Source organism: Pungitius pungitius, unplaced genomic scaffold (genome assembly GCF_949316345.1).
Source record: "Pungitius pungitius unplaced genomic scaffold, fPunPun2.1 scaffold_34, whole genome shotgun sequence".
NCBI lineage: Eukaryota > Metazoa > Chordata > Actinopteri > Perciformes > Gasterosteidae > Pungitius > Pungitius pungitius.
Window position 1 is genome coordinate 316,948 of NW_026909849.1, and position 13,544 is coordinate 330,491.

A 13,544-nucleotide genomic window follows, 5' to 3' on the forward strand; every position below is an offset into this window, starting at 1 on the left:
AAGTTCCTTATATATCCAACGTTAAAACAACACTAAACATGCATCTCTTCGACAATGTGATATACTTTTTGTAATTTGTAGGTGTACAATCTGCGGCGCTCGGCGGCTTTCAGAGAGAAGTGAAAAAGCTTACGGCACCTGGGATTCCCAGGCGGTCTTCCATCCAGGTACTAAGCAGGCCCTGCTCTGCTTAGCTTCCGAGATCAGACGAGATCGGGCGGAACCAGAGAGGTATGGCCGTAAGCTGCTTTTTATCTTTTTCCTAATCCTTTAGAACGTGTCAAAGATAATCAGAAGAGTTTCTTTTTCTAAAATTGAAGCAGTTCTTAGGATTGGCAAGAGAGGTTCCTAAAACCTGAAGGTAACTTTACTTTTCTTCACTGGCAATTCTAACATGTTGGGTTAGCACCTGTATTTCAACGGCTAAATTACAAACAAAAGTATGCCAATTGTTAAATGTTGATCAACACTAATTTAGCAACCATGAAACGGAATCAATTTTGATGATATTGTCTAAGTTCCTTATATATCCAACGTTAAAACAACACTAAACATGCATCTCTTCGACAATGTGATATACTTTTTGTAATTTGTAGGTGTACAATCTGCGGCGCTCGGCGGCTTTCAGAGAGAAGTGAAAAAGCTTACGGCACCTGGGATTCCCAGGCGGTCTTCCATCCAGGTACTAACCAGGCCCTGCTCTGCTTAGCTTCCGAGATCAGACGAGATCGGGCGGAACCAGAGAGGTATGGCCGTAAGCTGCTTTTTATCTTTTTCCTAATCCTTTAAAACGTGTCAAAGATAATCAGAAGAGTTTCTTTTTCTAAAATTGAAGCAGTTCTTAGGATTGGCAAGAGAGGTTCCTAAAACCTGAAGGTAACTTTACTTTTCTTCACTGGCAATTCTAACATGTTGGGTTAGCACCTGTATTTCAACGGCTAAATTACAAACAAAAGTAGGCCAATTGTTAAATGTTGATCAACACTAATTTAGCAACCATGAAACGGAATCAATTTTGATGATATTGTCTAAGTTCCTTATATATCCAACGTTAAAACAACACTAAACATGCATCTCTTCGACAATGTGATATACTTTTTGTAATTTGTAGGTGTACAATCTGCGGCGCTCGGCGGCTTTCAGAGAGAAGTGAAAAAGCTTACGGCACCTGGGATTCCCAGGCGGTCTTCCATCCAGGTACTAACCAGGCCCTGCTCTGCTTAGCTTCCGAGATCAGACGAGATCGGGCGGAACCAGAGAGGTATGGCCGTAAGCTGCTTTTTATCTTTTTCCTAATCCTTTATAATGCGTCAAAAAATTATGTCACGCCTGCCGTTGGCATCTTTGTGTGGGTTAAATAAGGGTATGCAAAGAAGGCTGTGACATCCTATACCGAAAATTGGATGGACTAGAGAAGACCCGCCCAGGAGTCCCAGCCAATCGGTGGATGGCCATTGCAGTCCCCGCCACCTCAAATGGCCTGACGATGGTATGGACGTAAGCCACCTTTTCATCTTCTTCCTATTGCATCTCTTCTACAATGTGAAATACTTTTTACAATTGTGTAGGTGTACAATCTGCGGCGCTGGGCGGCTTTCGGAGAGAGAAGTGAAAAAGCTTACGGCACCTGGGATTCCCAGGCGGTCTTCCATCCAGGTACTAAGCAGGCCCTGCTCTGCTTAGCTTCCGAGATCAGACGAGATCGGGCGGAACCAGAGAGGTATGGCCGTAAGCTGCTTTTTATCTTTTTCCTAATCCTTTAGAACGTGTCAAAGATAATCAGAAGAGTTTCTTTTTCTAAAATTGAAGCAGTTCTTAGGATTGGCAAGAGAGGTTCCTAAAACCTGAAGGTAACTTTACTTTTCTTCACTGGCAATTCTAACATGTTGGGTTAGCACCTGTATTTCAACGGCTAAATTACAAACAAAAGTATGCCAATTGTTAAATGTTGATCAACACTAATTTAGCAACCATGAAACGGAATCAATTTTGATGATATTGTCTAAGTTCCTTATATATCCAACGTTAAAACAACACTAAACATGCATCTCTTCGACAATGTGATGTACTTTTTGTAATTTGTAGGTGTACAATCTGCGGCGCTCGGCAGCTTTCAGAGAGAAGTGAAAAGCTTACGGCACCTGGGATTCCCAGGCGGTCTTCCATCCAGGTACTAACCAGGCCCTGCTCTGCTTAGCTTCCGAGATCAGACGAGATCGGGCGGAACCAGAGAGGTATGGCCGTAAGCTGCTTTTTATCTTTTTCCTAATCCTTTAAAACGTGTCAAAGATAATCAGAAGAGTTTCTTTTTCTAAAATTGAAGCAGTTCTTAGGATTGGCAAGAGAGGTTCCTAAAACCTGAAGGTAACTTTACTTTTCTTCACTGGCAATTCTAACATGTTGGGTTAGCACCTGTATTTCAACGGCTAAATTACAAACAAAAGTAGGCCAATTGTTAAATGTTGATCAACACTAATTTAGCAACCATGAAACGGAATCAATTTTGATGATATTGTCTAAGTTCCTTATATATCCAACGTTAAAACAACACTAAACATGCATCTCTTCGACAATGTGATATACTTTTTGTAATTTGTAGGTGTACAATCTGCGGCGCTCGGCGGCTTTCAGAGAGAAGTGAAAAAGCTTACGGCACCTGGGATTCCCAGGCGGTCTTCCATCCAGGTACTAACCAGGCCCTGCTCTGCTTAGCTTCCGAGATCAGACGAGATCGGGCGGAACCAGAGAGGTATGGCCGTAAGCTGCTTTTTATCTTTTTCCTAATCCTTTATAATGCGTCAAAAAATTATGTCACGCCTGCCGTTGGCATCTTTGTGTGGGTTAAATAAGGGTATGCAAAGAAGGCTGTGACATCCTATGCCGAAAATTGGATGGACTAGAGAAGACCCGCCCAGGAGTCCCAGCCAATCGGTGGATGGCCATTGCAGTCCCCGCCACCTCAAATGGCCTGACGATGGTATGGACGTAAGCCACCTTTCATCTTCTTCCTATTGCATCTCTTCTACAATGTGAAATACTTTTTACAATTGTGTAGGTGTACAATCTGCGGCGCTGGGCGGCTTTCGGAGAGAGAAGTGAAAAAGCTTACGGCACCTGGGATTCCCAGGCGGTCTTCCATCCAGGTACTAACCAGGCCCTGCTCTGCTTAGCTTCCGAGATCAGACGAGATCGGGCGGAACCAGAGAGGTATGGCCGTAAGCTGCTTTAATATCTTTTTCCTAATCCTTTAGAACGTGTCAAAGATAATCAGAAAAGTTTCTTTTTCTAAAATTGAAGCAGTTCTTAGGATTGGCAAGAGAGGTTCCTAAAACCTGAAGGTAACTTTACTTTTCTTCACTGGCAATTCTAACATGTTGGGTTAGCACCTGTATTTCAACGGCTAAATTACAAACAAAAGTAGGCCAATTGTTAAATGTTGATCAACACTAATTTAGCAACCATGAAACGGAATCAATTTTGATGATATTGTCTAAGTTCCTTATATATCCAACGTTAAAACAACACTAAACATGCATCTCTTCGACAATGTGATATACTTTTTGTAATTTGTAGGTGTACAATCTGCGGCGCTCGGCGGCTTTCAGAGAGAAGTGAAAAAGCTTACGGCACCTGGGATTCCCAGGCGGTCTTCCATCCAGGTACTAAGCAGGCCCTGCTCTGCTTAGCTTCCGAGATCAGACGAGATCGGGCGGAACCAGAGAGGTATGGCCGTAAGCTGCTTTTTATCTTTTTCCTAATCCTTTAGAACGTGTCAAAGATAATCAGAAAAGTTTCTTTTTCTAAAATTGAAGCAGTTCTTAGGATTGGCAAGAGAGGTTCCTAAAACCTGAAGGTAACTTTACTTTTCTTCACTGGCAATTCTAACATGTTGGGTTAGCACCTGTATTTCAACGGCTAAATTACAAACAAAAGTAGGCCAATTGTTAAATGTTGATCAACACTAATTTAGCAACCATGAAACGGAATCAATTTTGATGATATTGTCTAAGTTCCTTATATATCCAACGTTAAAACAACACTAAACATGCATCTCTTCGACAATGTGATATACTTTTTGTAATTTGTAGGTGTACAATCTGCGGCGCTCGGCGGCTTTCAGAGAGAAGTGAAAAAGCTTACGGCACCTGGGATTCCCAGGCGGTCTTCCATCCAGGTACTAAGCAGGCCCTGCTCTGCTTAGCTTCCGAGATCAGACGAGATCGGGCGGAACCAGAGAGGTATGGCCGTAAGCTGCTTTTTATCTTTTTCCTAATCCTTTAGAACGTGTCAAAGATAATCAGAAGAGTTTCTTTTTCTAAAATTGAAGCAGTTCTTAGGATTGGCAAGAGAGGTTCCTAAAACCTGAAGGTAACTTTACTTTTCTTCACTGGCAATTCTAACATGTTGGGTTAGCACCTGTATTTCAACGGCTAAATTACAAACAAAAGTATGCCAATTGTTAAATGTTGATCAACACTAATTTAGCAACCATGAAACGGAATCAATTTTGATGATATTGTCTAAGTTCCTTATATATCCAACGTTAAAACAACACTAAACATGCATCTCTTCGACAATGTGATATACTTTTTGTAATTTGTAGGTGTACAATCTGCGGCGCTCGGCGGCTTTCAGAGAGAAGTGAAAAAGCTTACGGCACCTGGGATTCCCAGGCGGTCTTCCATCCAGGTACTAACCAGGCCCTGCTCTGCTTAGCTTCCGAGATCAGACGAGATCGGGCGGAACCAGAGAGGTATGGCCGTAAGCTGCTTTTTATCTTTTTCCTAATCCTTTAAAACGTGTCAAAGATAATCAGAAGAGTTTCTTTTTCTAAAATTGAAGCAGTTCTTAGGATTGGCAAGAGAGGTTCCTAAAACCTGAAGGTAACTTTACTTTTCTTCACTGGCAATTCTAACATGTTGGGTTAGCACCTGTATTTCAACGGCTAAATTACAAACAAAAGTAGGCCAATTGTTAAATGTTGATCAACACTAATTTAGCAACCATGAAACGGAATAAATTTTGATGATATTGTCTAAGTTCCTTATATATCCAACGTTAAAACAACACTAAACATGCATCTCTTCGACAATGTGATATACTTTTTGTAATTTGTAGGTGTACAATCTGCGGCGCTCGGCGGCTTTCAGAGAGAAGTGAAAAAGCTTACGGCACCTGGGATTCCCAGGCGGTCTTCCATCCAGGTACTAACCAGGCCCTGCTCTGCTTAGCTTCCGAGATCAGACGAGATCGGGCGGAACCAGAGAGGTATGGCCGTAAGCTGCTTTTTATCTTTTTCCTAATCCTTTATAATGCGTCAAAAAATTATGTCACGCCTGCCGTTGGCATCTTTGTGTGGGTTAAATAAGGGTATGCAAAGAAGGCTGTGACATCCTATACCGAAAATTGGATGGACTAGAGAAGACCCGCCCAGGAGTCCCAGCCAATCGGTGGATGGCCATTGCAGTCCCCGCCACCTCAAATGGCCTGACGATGGTATGGACGTAAGCCACCTTTTCATCTTCTTCCTATTGCATCTCTTCTACAATGTGAAATACTTTTTACAATTGTGTAGGTGTACAATCTGCGGCGCTGGGCGGCTTTCGGAGAGAGAAGTGAAAAAGCTTACGGCACCTGGGATTCCCAGGCGGTCTTCCATCCAGGTACTAAGCAGGCCCTGCTCTGCTTAGCTTCCGAGATCAGACGAGATCGGGCGGAACCAGAGAGGTATGGCCGTAAGCTGCTTTTTATCTTTTTCCTAATCCTTTAGAACGTGTCAAAGATAATCAGAAGAGTTTCTTTTTCTAAAATTGAAGCAGTTCTTAGGATTGGCAAGAGAGGTTCCTAAAACCTGAAGGTAACTTTACTTTTCTTCACTGGCAATTCTAACATGTTGGGTTAGCACCTGTATTTCAACGGCTAAATTACAAACAAAAGTATGCCAATTGTTAAATGTTGATCAACACTAATTTAGCAACCATGAAACGGAATCAATTTTGATGATATTGTCTAAGTTCCTTATATATCCAACGTTAAAACAACACTAAACATGCATCTCTTCGACAATGTGATGTACTTTTTGTAATTTGTAGGTGTACAATCTGCGGCGCTCGGCAGCTTTCAGAGAGAAGTGAAAAGCTTACGGCACCTGGGATTCCCAGGCGGTCTTCCATCCAGGTACTAACCAGGCCCTGCTCTGCTTAGCTTCCGAGATCAGACGAGATCGGGCGGAACCAGAGAGGTATGGCCGTAAGCTGCTTTTTATCTTTTTCCTAATCCTTTATAATGCGTCAAAAAATTATGTCACGCCTGCCGTTGGCATCTTTGTGTGGGTTAAATAAGGGTATGCAAAGAAGGCTGTGACATCCTATGCCGAAAATTGGATGGACTAGAGAAGACCCGCCCAGGAGTCCCAGCCAATCGGTGGATGGCCATTGCAGTCCCCGCCACCTCAAATGGCCTGACGATGGTATGGACGTAAGCCACCTTTCATCTTCTTCCTATTGCATCTCTTCTACAATGTGAAATACTTTTTACAATTGTGTAGGTGTACAATCTGCGGCGCTGGGCGGCTTTCGGAGAGAGAAGTGAAAAAGCTTACGGCACCTGGGATTCCCAGGCGGTCTTCCATCCAGGTACTAACCAGGCCCTGCTCTGCTTAGCTTCCGAGATCAGACGAGATCGGGCGGAACCAGAGAGGTATGGCCGTAAGCTGCTTTAATATCTTTTTCCTAATCCTTTAGAACGTGTCAAAGATAATCAGAAAAGTTTCTTTTTCTAAAATTGAAGCAGTTCTTAGGATTGGCAAGAGAGGTTCCTAAAACCTGAAGGTAACTTTACTTTTCTTCACTGGCAATTCTAACATGTTGGGTTAGCACCTGTATTTCAACGGCTAAATTACAAACAAAAGTAGGCCAATTGTTAAATGTTGATCAACACTAATTTAGCAACCATGAAACGGAATCAATTTTGATGATATTGTCTAAGTTCCTTATATATCCAACGTTAAAACAACACTAAACATGCATCTCTTCGACAATGTGATATACTTTTTGTAATTTGTAGGTGTACAATCTGCGGCGCTCGGCGGCTTTCAGAGAGAAGTGAAAAAGCTTACGGCACCTGGGATTCCCAGGCGGTCTTCCATCCAGGTACTAAGCAGGCCCTGCTCTGCTTAGCTTCCGAGATCAGACGAGATCGGGCGGAACCAGAGAGGTATGGCCGTAAGCTGCTTTTTATCTTTTTCCTAATCCTTTAGAACGTGTCAAAGATAATCAGAAGAGTTTCTTTTTCTAAAATTGAAGCAGTTCTTAGGATTGGCAAGAGAGGTTCCTAAAACCTGAAGGTAACTTTACTTTTCTTCACTGGCAATTCTAACATGTTGGGTTAGCACCTGTATTTCAACGGCTAAATTACAAACAAAAGTATGCCAATTGTTAAATGTTGATCAACACTAATTTAGCAACCATGAAACGGAATCAATTTTGATGATATTGTCTAAGTTCCTTATATATCCAACGTTAAAACAACACTAAACATGCATCTCTTCGACAATGTGATATACTTTTTGTAATTTGTAGGTGTACAATCTGCGGCGCTCGGCGGCTTTCAGAGAGAAGTGAAAAAGCTTACGGCACCTGGGATTCCCAGGCGGTCTTCCATCCAGGTACTAACCAGGCCCTGCTCTGCTTAGCTTCCGAGATCAGACGAGATCGGGCGGAACCAGAGAGGTATGGCCGTAAGCTGCTTTTTATCTTTTTCCTAATCCTTTAAAACGTGTCAAAGATAATCAGAAGAGTTTCTTTTTCTAAAATTGAAGCAGTTCTTAGGATTGGCAAGAGAGGTTCCTAAAACCTGAAGGTAACTTTACTTTTCTTCACTGGCAATTCTAACATGTTGGGTTAGCACCTGTATTTCAACGGCTAAATTACAAACAAAAGTAGGCCAATTGTTAAATGTTGATCAACACTAATTTAGCAACCATGAAACGGAATCAATTTTGATGATATTGTCTAAGTTCCTTATATATCCAACGTTAAAACAACACTAAACATGCATCTCTTCGACAATGTGATATACTTTTTGTAATTTGTAGGTGTACAATCTGCGGCGCTCGGCGGCTTTCAGAGAGAAGTGAAAAAGCTTACGGCACCTGGGATTCCCAGGCGGTCTTCCATCCAGGTACTAACCAGGCCCTGCTCTGCTTAGCTTCCGAGATCAGACGAGATCGGGCGGAACCAGAGAGGTATGGCCGTAAGCTGCTTTTTATCTTTTTCCTAATCCTTTATAATGCGTCAAAAAATTATGTCACGCCTGCCGTTGGCATCTTTGTGTGGGTTAAATAAGGGTATGCAAAGAAGGCTGTGACATCCTATACCGAAAATTGGATGGACTAGAGAAGACCCGCCCAGGAGTCCCAGCCAATCGGTGGATGGCCATTGCAGTCCCCGCCACCTCAAATGGCCTGACGATGGTATGGACGTAAGCCACCTTTTCATCTTCTTCCTATTGCATCTCTTCTACAATGTGAAATACTTTTTACAATTGTGTAGGTGTACAATCTGCGGCGCTGGGCGGCTTTCGGAGAGAGAAGTGAAAAAGCTTACGGCACCTGGGATTCCCAGGCGGTCTTCCATCCAGGTACTAACCAGGCCCTGCTCTGCTTAGCTTCCGAGATCAGACGAGATCGGGCGGAACCAGAGAGGTATGGCCGTAAGCTGCTTTTTATCTTTTTCCTAATCCTTTAGAACGTGTCAAAGATAATCAGAAGAGTTTCTTTTTCTAAAATTGAAGCAGTTCTTAGGATTGGCAAGAGAGGTTCCTAAAACCTGAAGGTAACTTTACTTTTCTTCACTGGCAATTCTAACATGTTGGGTTAGCACCTGTATTTCAACGGCTAAATTACAAACAAAAGTAGGCCAATTGTTAAATGTTGATCAACACTAATTTAGCAACCATGAAACGGAATCAATTTTGATGATATTGTCTAAGTTCCTTATATATCCAACGTTAAAACAACACTAAACATGCATCTCTTCGACAATGTGATATACTTTTTGTAATTTGTAGGTGTACAATCTGCGGCGCTCGGCGGCTTTCAGAGAGAAGTGAAAAAGCTTACGGCACCTGGGATTCCCAGGCGGTCTTCCATCCAGGTACTAAGCAGGCCCTGCTCTGCTTAGCTTCCGAGATCAGACGAGATCGGGCGGAACCAGAGAGGTATGGCCGTAAGCTGCTTTTTATCTTTTTCCTAATCCTTTAGAACGTGTCAAAGATAATCAGAAGAGTTTCTTTTTCTAAAATTGAAGCAGTTCTTAGGATTGGCAAGAGAGGTTCCTAAAACCTGAAGGTAACTTTACTTTTCTTCACTGGCAATTCTAACATGTTGGGTTAGCACCTGTATTTCAACGGCTAAATTACAAACAAAAGTATGCCAATTGTTAAATGTTGATCAACACTAATTTAGCAACCATGAAACGGAATCAATTTTGATGATATTGTCTAAGTTCCTTATATATCCAACGTTAAAACAACACTAAACATGCATCTCTTCGACAATGTGATATACTTTTTGTAATTTGTAGGTGTACAATCTGCGGCGCTCGGCGGCTTTCAGAGAGAAGTGAAAAAGCTTACGGCACCTGGGATTCCCAGGCGGTCTTCCATCCAGGTACTAACCAGGCCCTGCTCTGCTTAGCTTCCGAGATCAGACGAGATCGGGCGGAACCAGAGAGGTATGGCCGTAAGCTGCTTTTTATCTTTTTCCTAATCCTTTAAAACGTGTCAAAGATAATCAGAAGAGTTTCTTTTTCTAAAATTGAAGCAGTTCTTAGGATTGGCAAGAGAGGTTCCTAAAACCTGAAGGTAACTTTACTTTTCTTCACTGGCAATTCTAACATGTTGGGTTAGCACCTGTATTTCAACGGCTAAATTACAAACAAAAGTAGGCCAATTGTTAAATGTTGATCAACACTAATTTAGCAACCATGAAACGGAATCAATTTTGATGATATTGTCTAAGTTCCTTATATATCCAACGTTAAAACAACACTAAACATGCATCTCTTCGACAATGTGATATACTTTTTGTAATTTGTAGGTGTACAATCTGCGGCGCTCGGCGGCTTTCAGAGAGAAGTGAAAAAGCTTACGGCACCTGGGATTCCCAGGCGGTCTTCCATCCAGGTACTAACCAGGCCCTGCTCTGCTTAGCTTCCGAGATCAGACGAGATCGGGCGGAACCAGAGAGGTATGGCCGTAAGCTGCTTTTTATCTTTTTCCTAATCCTTTATAATGCGTCAAAAAATTATGTCACGCCTGCCGTTGGCATCTTTGTGTGGGTTAAATAAGGGTATGCAAAGAAGGCTGTGACATCCTATACCGAAAATTGGATGGACTAGAGAAGACCCGCCCAGGAGTCCCAGCCAATCGGTGGATGGCCATTGCAGTCCCCGCCACCTCAAATGGCCTGACGATGGTATGGACGTAAGCCACCTTTTCATCTTCTTCCTATTGCATCTCTTCTACAATGTGAAATACTTTTTACAATTGTGTAGGTGTACAATCTGCGGCGCTGGGCGGCTTTCGGAGAGAGAAGTGAAAAAGCTTACGGCACCTGGGATTCCCAGGCGGTCTTCCATCCAGGTACTAACCAGGCCCTGCTCTGCTTAGCTTCCGAGATCAGACGAGATCGGGCGGAACCAGAGAGGTATGGCCGTAAGCTGCTTTTTATCTTTTTCCTAATCCTTTAGAACGTGTCAAAGATAATCAGAAGAGTTTCTTTTTCTAAAATTGAAGCAGTTCTTAGGATTGGCAAGAGAGGTTCCTAAAACCTGAAGGTAACTTTACTTTTCTTCACTGGCAATTCTAACATGTTGGGTTAGCACCTGTATTTCAACGGCTAAATTACAAACAAAAGTAGGCCAATTGTTAAATGTTGATCAACACTAATTTAGCAACCATGAAACGGAATCAATTTTGATGATATTGTCTAAGTTCCTTATATATCCAACGTTAAAACAACACTAAACATGCATCTCTTCGACAATGTGATATACTTTTTGTAATTTGTAGGTGTACAATCTGCGGCGCTCGGCGGCTTTCAGAGAGAAGTGAAAAAGCTTACGGCACCTGGGATTCCCAGGCGGTCTTCCATCCAGGTACTAAGCAGGCCCTGCTCTGCTTAGCTTCCGAGATCAGACGAGATCGGGCGGAACCAGAGAGGTATGGCCGTAAGCTGCTTTTTATCTTTTTCCTAATCCTTTAGAACGTGTCAAAGATAATCAGAAGAGTTTCTTTTTCTAAAATTGAAGCAGTTCTTAGGATTGGCAAGAGAGGTTCCTAAAACCTGAAGGTAACTTTACTTTTCTTCACTGGCAATTCTAACATGTTGGGTTAGCACCTGTATTTCAACGGCTAAATTACAAACAAAAGTATGCCAATTGTTAAATGTTGATCAACACTAATTTAGCAACCATGAAACGGAATCAATTTTGATGATATTGTCTAAGTTCCTTATATATCCAACGTTAAAACAACACTAAACATGCATCTCTTCGACAATGTGATGTACTTTTTGTAATTTGTAGGTGTACAATCTGCGGCGCTCGGCAGCTTTCAGAGAGAAGTGAAAAGCTTACGGCACCTGGGATTCCCAGGCGGTCTTCCATCCAGGTACTAACCAGGCCCTGCTCTGCTTAGCTTCCGAGATCAGACGAGATCGGGCGGAACCAGAGAGGTATGGCCGTAAGCTGCTTTTTATCTTTTTCCTAATCCTTTAAAACGTGTCAAAGATAATCAGAAGAGTTTCTTTTTCTAAAATTGAAGCAGTTCTTAGGATTGGCAAGAGAGGTTCCTAAAACCTGAAGGTAACTTTACTTTTCTTCACTGGCAATTCTAACATGTTGGGTTAGCACCTGTATTTCAACGGCTAAATTACAAACAAAAGTAGGCCAATTGTTAAATGTTGATCAACACTAATTTAGCAACCATGAAACGGAATCAATTTTGATGATATTGTCTAAGTTCCTTATATATCCAACGTTAAAACAACACTAAACATGCATCTCTTCGACAATGTGATATACTTTTTGTAATTTGTAGGTGTACAATCTGCGGCGCTCGGCGGCTTTCAGAGAGAAGTGAAAAAGCTTACGGCACCTGGGATTCCCAGGCGGTCTTCCATCCAGGTACTAACCAGGCCCTGCTCTGCTTAGCTTCCGAGATCAGACGAGATCGGGCGGAACCAGAGAGGTATGGCCGTAAGCTGCTTTTTATCTTTTTCCTAATCCTTTATAATGCGTCAAAAAATTATGTCACGCCTGCCGTTGGCATCTTTGTGTGGGTTAAATAAGGGTATGCAAAGAAGGCTGTGACATCCTATGCCGAAAATTGGATGGACTAGAGAAGACCCGCCCAGGAGTCCCAGCCAATCGGTGGATGGCCATTGCAGTCCCCGCCACCTCAAATGGCCTGACGATGGTATGGACGTAAGCCACCTTTCATCTTCTTCCTATTGCATCTCTTCTACAATGTGAAATACTTTTTACAATTGTGTAGGTGTACAATCTGCGGCGCTGGGCGGCTTTCGGAGAGAGAAGTGAAAAAGCTTACGGCACCTGGGATTCCCAGGCGGTCTTCCATCCAGGTACTAACCAGGCCCTGCTCTGCTTAGCTTCCGAGATCAGACGAGATCGGGCGGAACCAGAGAGGTATGGACGTAAGCTGCTTTAATATCTTTTTCCTAATCCTTTAGAACGTGTCAAAGATAATCAGAAAAGTTTCTTTTTCTAAAATTGAAGCAGTTCTTAGGATTGGCAAGAGAGGTTCCTAAAACCTGAAGGTAACTTTACTTTTCTTCACTGGCAATTCTAACATGTTGGGTTAGCACCTGTATTTCAACGGCTAAATTACAAACAAAAGTATGCCAATTGTTAAATGTTGATCAACACTAATTTAGCAACCATGAAACGGAATCAATTTTGATGATATTGTCTAAGTTCCTTATATATCCAACGTTAAAACAACACTAAACGTGCATCTCTTCGACAATGTGATATACTTTTTGTAATTTGTAGGTGTACAATCTGCGGCGCTCGGCGGCTTTCAGAGAGAAGTGAAAAAGCTTACGGCACCTGGGATTCCCAGGCGGTCTTCCATCCAGGTACTAACCAGGCCCTGCTCTGCTTAGCTTCCGAGATCAGACGAGATCGGGCGGAACCAGAGAGGTATGGCCGTAAGCTGCTTTTTATCTTTTTCCTAATCCTTTATAATGCGTCAAAAAATTATGTCACGCCTGCCGTTGGCATCTTTGTGTGGGTTAAATAAGGGTATGCAAAGAAGGCTGTGACATCCTATACCGAAAATTGGATGGACTAGAGAAGACCCGCCCAGGAGTCCCAGCCAATCGGTGGATGGCCATTGCAGTCCCCGCCACCTCAAATGGCCTGACGATGGTATGGACGTAAGCCACCTTTTCATCTTCTTCCTATTGCATCTCTTCTACAATGTGAAATACTTTTTACAATTGTGTAGGTGTACAATCT

At 42.5% G+C, this 13,544-nt stretch overlaps 27 non-coding genes across 27 annotated transcripts; all 27 read right to left on the reverse strand.

The window, feature by feature from the left end:
• Positions 1-126: 126 nt before the first annotated feature.
• Positions 127-245, reverse strand: LOC134114522 (5S ribosomal RNA). The gene has a single exon (XR_009946889.1). It is a non-coding gene; the product is annotated as a 5S ribosomal RNA (ribosomal RNA).
• A 396-nt stretch (positions 246-641) lies between these two features.
• On the reverse strand, positions 642-760 carry LOC134115053 (5S ribosomal RNA). The gene has a single exon (XR_009947415.1). It is a non-coding gene; the product is annotated as a 5S ribosomal RNA (ribosomal RNA).
• A 396-nt stretch (positions 761-1,156) lies between these two features.
• LOC134115054 (5S ribosomal RNA) lies at positions 1,157-1,275 on the reverse strand. Its single transcript, XR_009947416.1, has one exon. It is a non-coding gene; the product is annotated as a 5S ribosomal RNA (ribosomal RNA).
• Positions 1,276-1,615: 340 nt separating this feature from the next.
• Positions 1,616-1,734, reverse strand: LOC134114523 (5S ribosomal RNA). The gene has a single exon (XR_009946890.1). It is a non-coding gene; the product is annotated as a 5S ribosomal RNA (ribosomal RNA).
• A 395-nt stretch (positions 1,735-2,129) lies between these two features.
• On the reverse strand, positions 2,130-2,248 carry LOC134115055 (5S ribosomal RNA). Its single transcript, XR_009947417.1, has one exon. It is a non-coding gene; the product is annotated as a 5S ribosomal RNA (ribosomal RNA).
• Positions 2,249-2,644: 396 nt separating this feature from the next.
• Positions 2,645-2,763, reverse strand: LOC134115056 (5S ribosomal RNA). Its single transcript, XR_009947418.1, has one exon. It is a non-coding gene; the product is annotated as a 5S ribosomal RNA (ribosomal RNA).
• Positions 2,764-3,102: 339 nt separating this feature from the next.
• LOC134115057 (5S ribosomal RNA) lies at positions 3,103-3,221 on the reverse strand. Its single transcript, XR_009947419.1, has one exon. It is a non-coding gene; the product is annotated as a 5S ribosomal RNA (ribosomal RNA).
• A 397-nt stretch (positions 3,222-3,618) lies between these two features.
• LOC134114524 (5S ribosomal RNA) lies at positions 3,619-3,737 on the reverse strand. The gene has a single exon (XR_009946891.1). It is a non-coding gene; the product is annotated as a 5S ribosomal RNA (ribosomal RNA).
• A 396-nt stretch (positions 3,738-4,133) lies between these two features.
• LOC134114526 (5S ribosomal RNA) lies at positions 4,134-4,252 on the reverse strand. Its single transcript, XR_009946893.1, has one exon. It is a non-coding gene; the product is annotated as a 5S ribosomal RNA (ribosomal RNA).
• A 396-nt stretch (positions 4,253-4,648) lies between these two features.
• LOC134115058 (5S ribosomal RNA) lies at positions 4,649-4,767 on the reverse strand. Its single transcript, XR_009947420.1, has one exon. It is a non-coding gene; the product is annotated as a 5S ribosomal RNA (ribosomal RNA).
• Positions 4,768-5,163: 396 nt separating this feature from the next.
• Positions 5,164-5,282, reverse strand: LOC134115059 (5S ribosomal RNA). Its single transcript, XR_009947421.1, has one exon. It is a non-coding gene; the product is annotated as a 5S ribosomal RNA (ribosomal RNA).
• Positions 5,283-5,622: 340 nt separating this feature from the next.
• LOC134114527 (5S ribosomal RNA) lies at positions 5,623-5,741 on the reverse strand. Its single transcript, XR_009946894.1, has one exon. It is a non-coding gene; the product is annotated as a 5S ribosomal RNA (ribosomal RNA).
• A 395-nt stretch (positions 5,742-6,136) lies between these two features.
• LOC134115060 (5S ribosomal RNA) lies at positions 6,137-6,255 on the reverse strand. The gene has a single exon (XR_009947422.1). It is a non-coding gene; the product is annotated as a 5S ribosomal RNA (ribosomal RNA).
• Positions 6,256-6,594: 339 nt separating this feature from the next.
• LOC134115061 (5S ribosomal RNA) lies at positions 6,595-6,713 on the reverse strand. Its single transcript, XR_009947423.1, has one exon. It is a non-coding gene; the product is annotated as a 5S ribosomal RNA (ribosomal RNA).
• A 397-nt stretch (positions 6,714-7,110) lies between these two features.
• Positions 7,111-7,229, reverse strand: LOC134114528 (5S ribosomal RNA). Its single transcript, XR_009946895.1, has one exon. It is a non-coding gene; the product is annotated as a 5S ribosomal RNA (ribosomal RNA).
• A 396-nt stretch (positions 7,230-7,625) lies between these two features.
• LOC134115062 (5S ribosomal RNA) lies at positions 7,626-7,744 on the reverse strand. Its single transcript, XR_009947424.1, has one exon. It is a non-coding gene; the product is annotated as a 5S ribosomal RNA (ribosomal RNA).
• A 396-nt stretch (positions 7,745-8,140) lies between these two features.
• LOC134115064 (5S ribosomal RNA) lies at positions 8,141-8,259 on the reverse strand. Its single transcript, XR_009947426.1, has one exon. It is a non-coding gene; the product is annotated as a 5S ribosomal RNA (ribosomal RNA).
• A 340-nt stretch (positions 8,260-8,599) lies between these two features.
• On the reverse strand, positions 8,600-8,718 carry LOC134115065 (5S ribosomal RNA). The gene has a single exon (XR_009947427.1). It is a non-coding gene; the product is annotated as a 5S ribosomal RNA (ribosomal RNA).
• A 396-nt stretch (positions 8,719-9,114) lies between these two features.
• On the reverse strand, positions 9,115-9,233 carry LOC134114529 (5S ribosomal RNA). The gene has a single exon (XR_009946896.1). It is a non-coding gene; the product is annotated as a 5S ribosomal RNA (ribosomal RNA).
• A 396-nt stretch (positions 9,234-9,629) lies between these two features.
• Positions 9,630-9,748, reverse strand: LOC134115066 (5S ribosomal RNA). Its single transcript, XR_009947428.1, has one exon. It is a non-coding gene; the product is annotated as a 5S ribosomal RNA (ribosomal RNA).
• Positions 9,749-10,144: 396 nt separating this feature from the next.
• On the reverse strand, positions 10,145-10,263 carry LOC134115067 (5S ribosomal RNA). The gene has a single exon (XR_009947429.1). It is a non-coding gene; the product is annotated as a 5S ribosomal RNA (ribosomal RNA).
• Positions 10,264-10,603: 340 nt separating this feature from the next.
• LOC134115068 (5S ribosomal RNA) lies at positions 10,604-10,722 on the reverse strand. Its single transcript, XR_009947430.1, has one exon. It is a non-coding gene; the product is annotated as a 5S ribosomal RNA (ribosomal RNA).
• Positions 10,723-11,118: 396 nt separating this feature from the next.
• On the reverse strand, positions 11,119-11,237 carry LOC134114530 (5S ribosomal RNA). Its single transcript, XR_009946897.1, has one exon. It is a non-coding gene; the product is annotated as a 5S ribosomal RNA (ribosomal RNA).
• A 395-nt stretch (positions 11,238-11,632) lies between these two features.
• Positions 11,633-11,751, reverse strand: LOC134115069 (5S ribosomal RNA). The gene has a single exon (XR_009947431.1). It is a non-coding gene; the product is annotated as a 5S ribosomal RNA (ribosomal RNA).
• A 396-nt stretch (positions 11,752-12,147) lies between these two features.
• Positions 12,148-12,266, reverse strand: LOC134115070 (5S ribosomal RNA). Its single transcript, XR_009947432.1, has one exon. It is a non-coding gene; the product is annotated as a 5S ribosomal RNA (ribosomal RNA).
• A 339-nt stretch (positions 12,267-12,605) lies between these two features.
• On the reverse strand, positions 12,606-12,724 carry LOC134114562 (5S ribosomal RNA). The gene has a single exon (XR_009946929.1). It is a non-coding gene; the product is annotated as a 5S ribosomal RNA (ribosomal RNA).
• A 397-nt stretch (positions 12,725-13,121) lies between these two features.
• On the reverse strand, positions 13,122-13,240 carry LOC134115071 (5S ribosomal RNA). Its single transcript, XR_009947433.1, has one exon. It is a non-coding gene; the product is annotated as a 5S ribosomal RNA (ribosomal RNA).
• Positions 13,241-13,544: the final 304 nt, after the last annotated feature.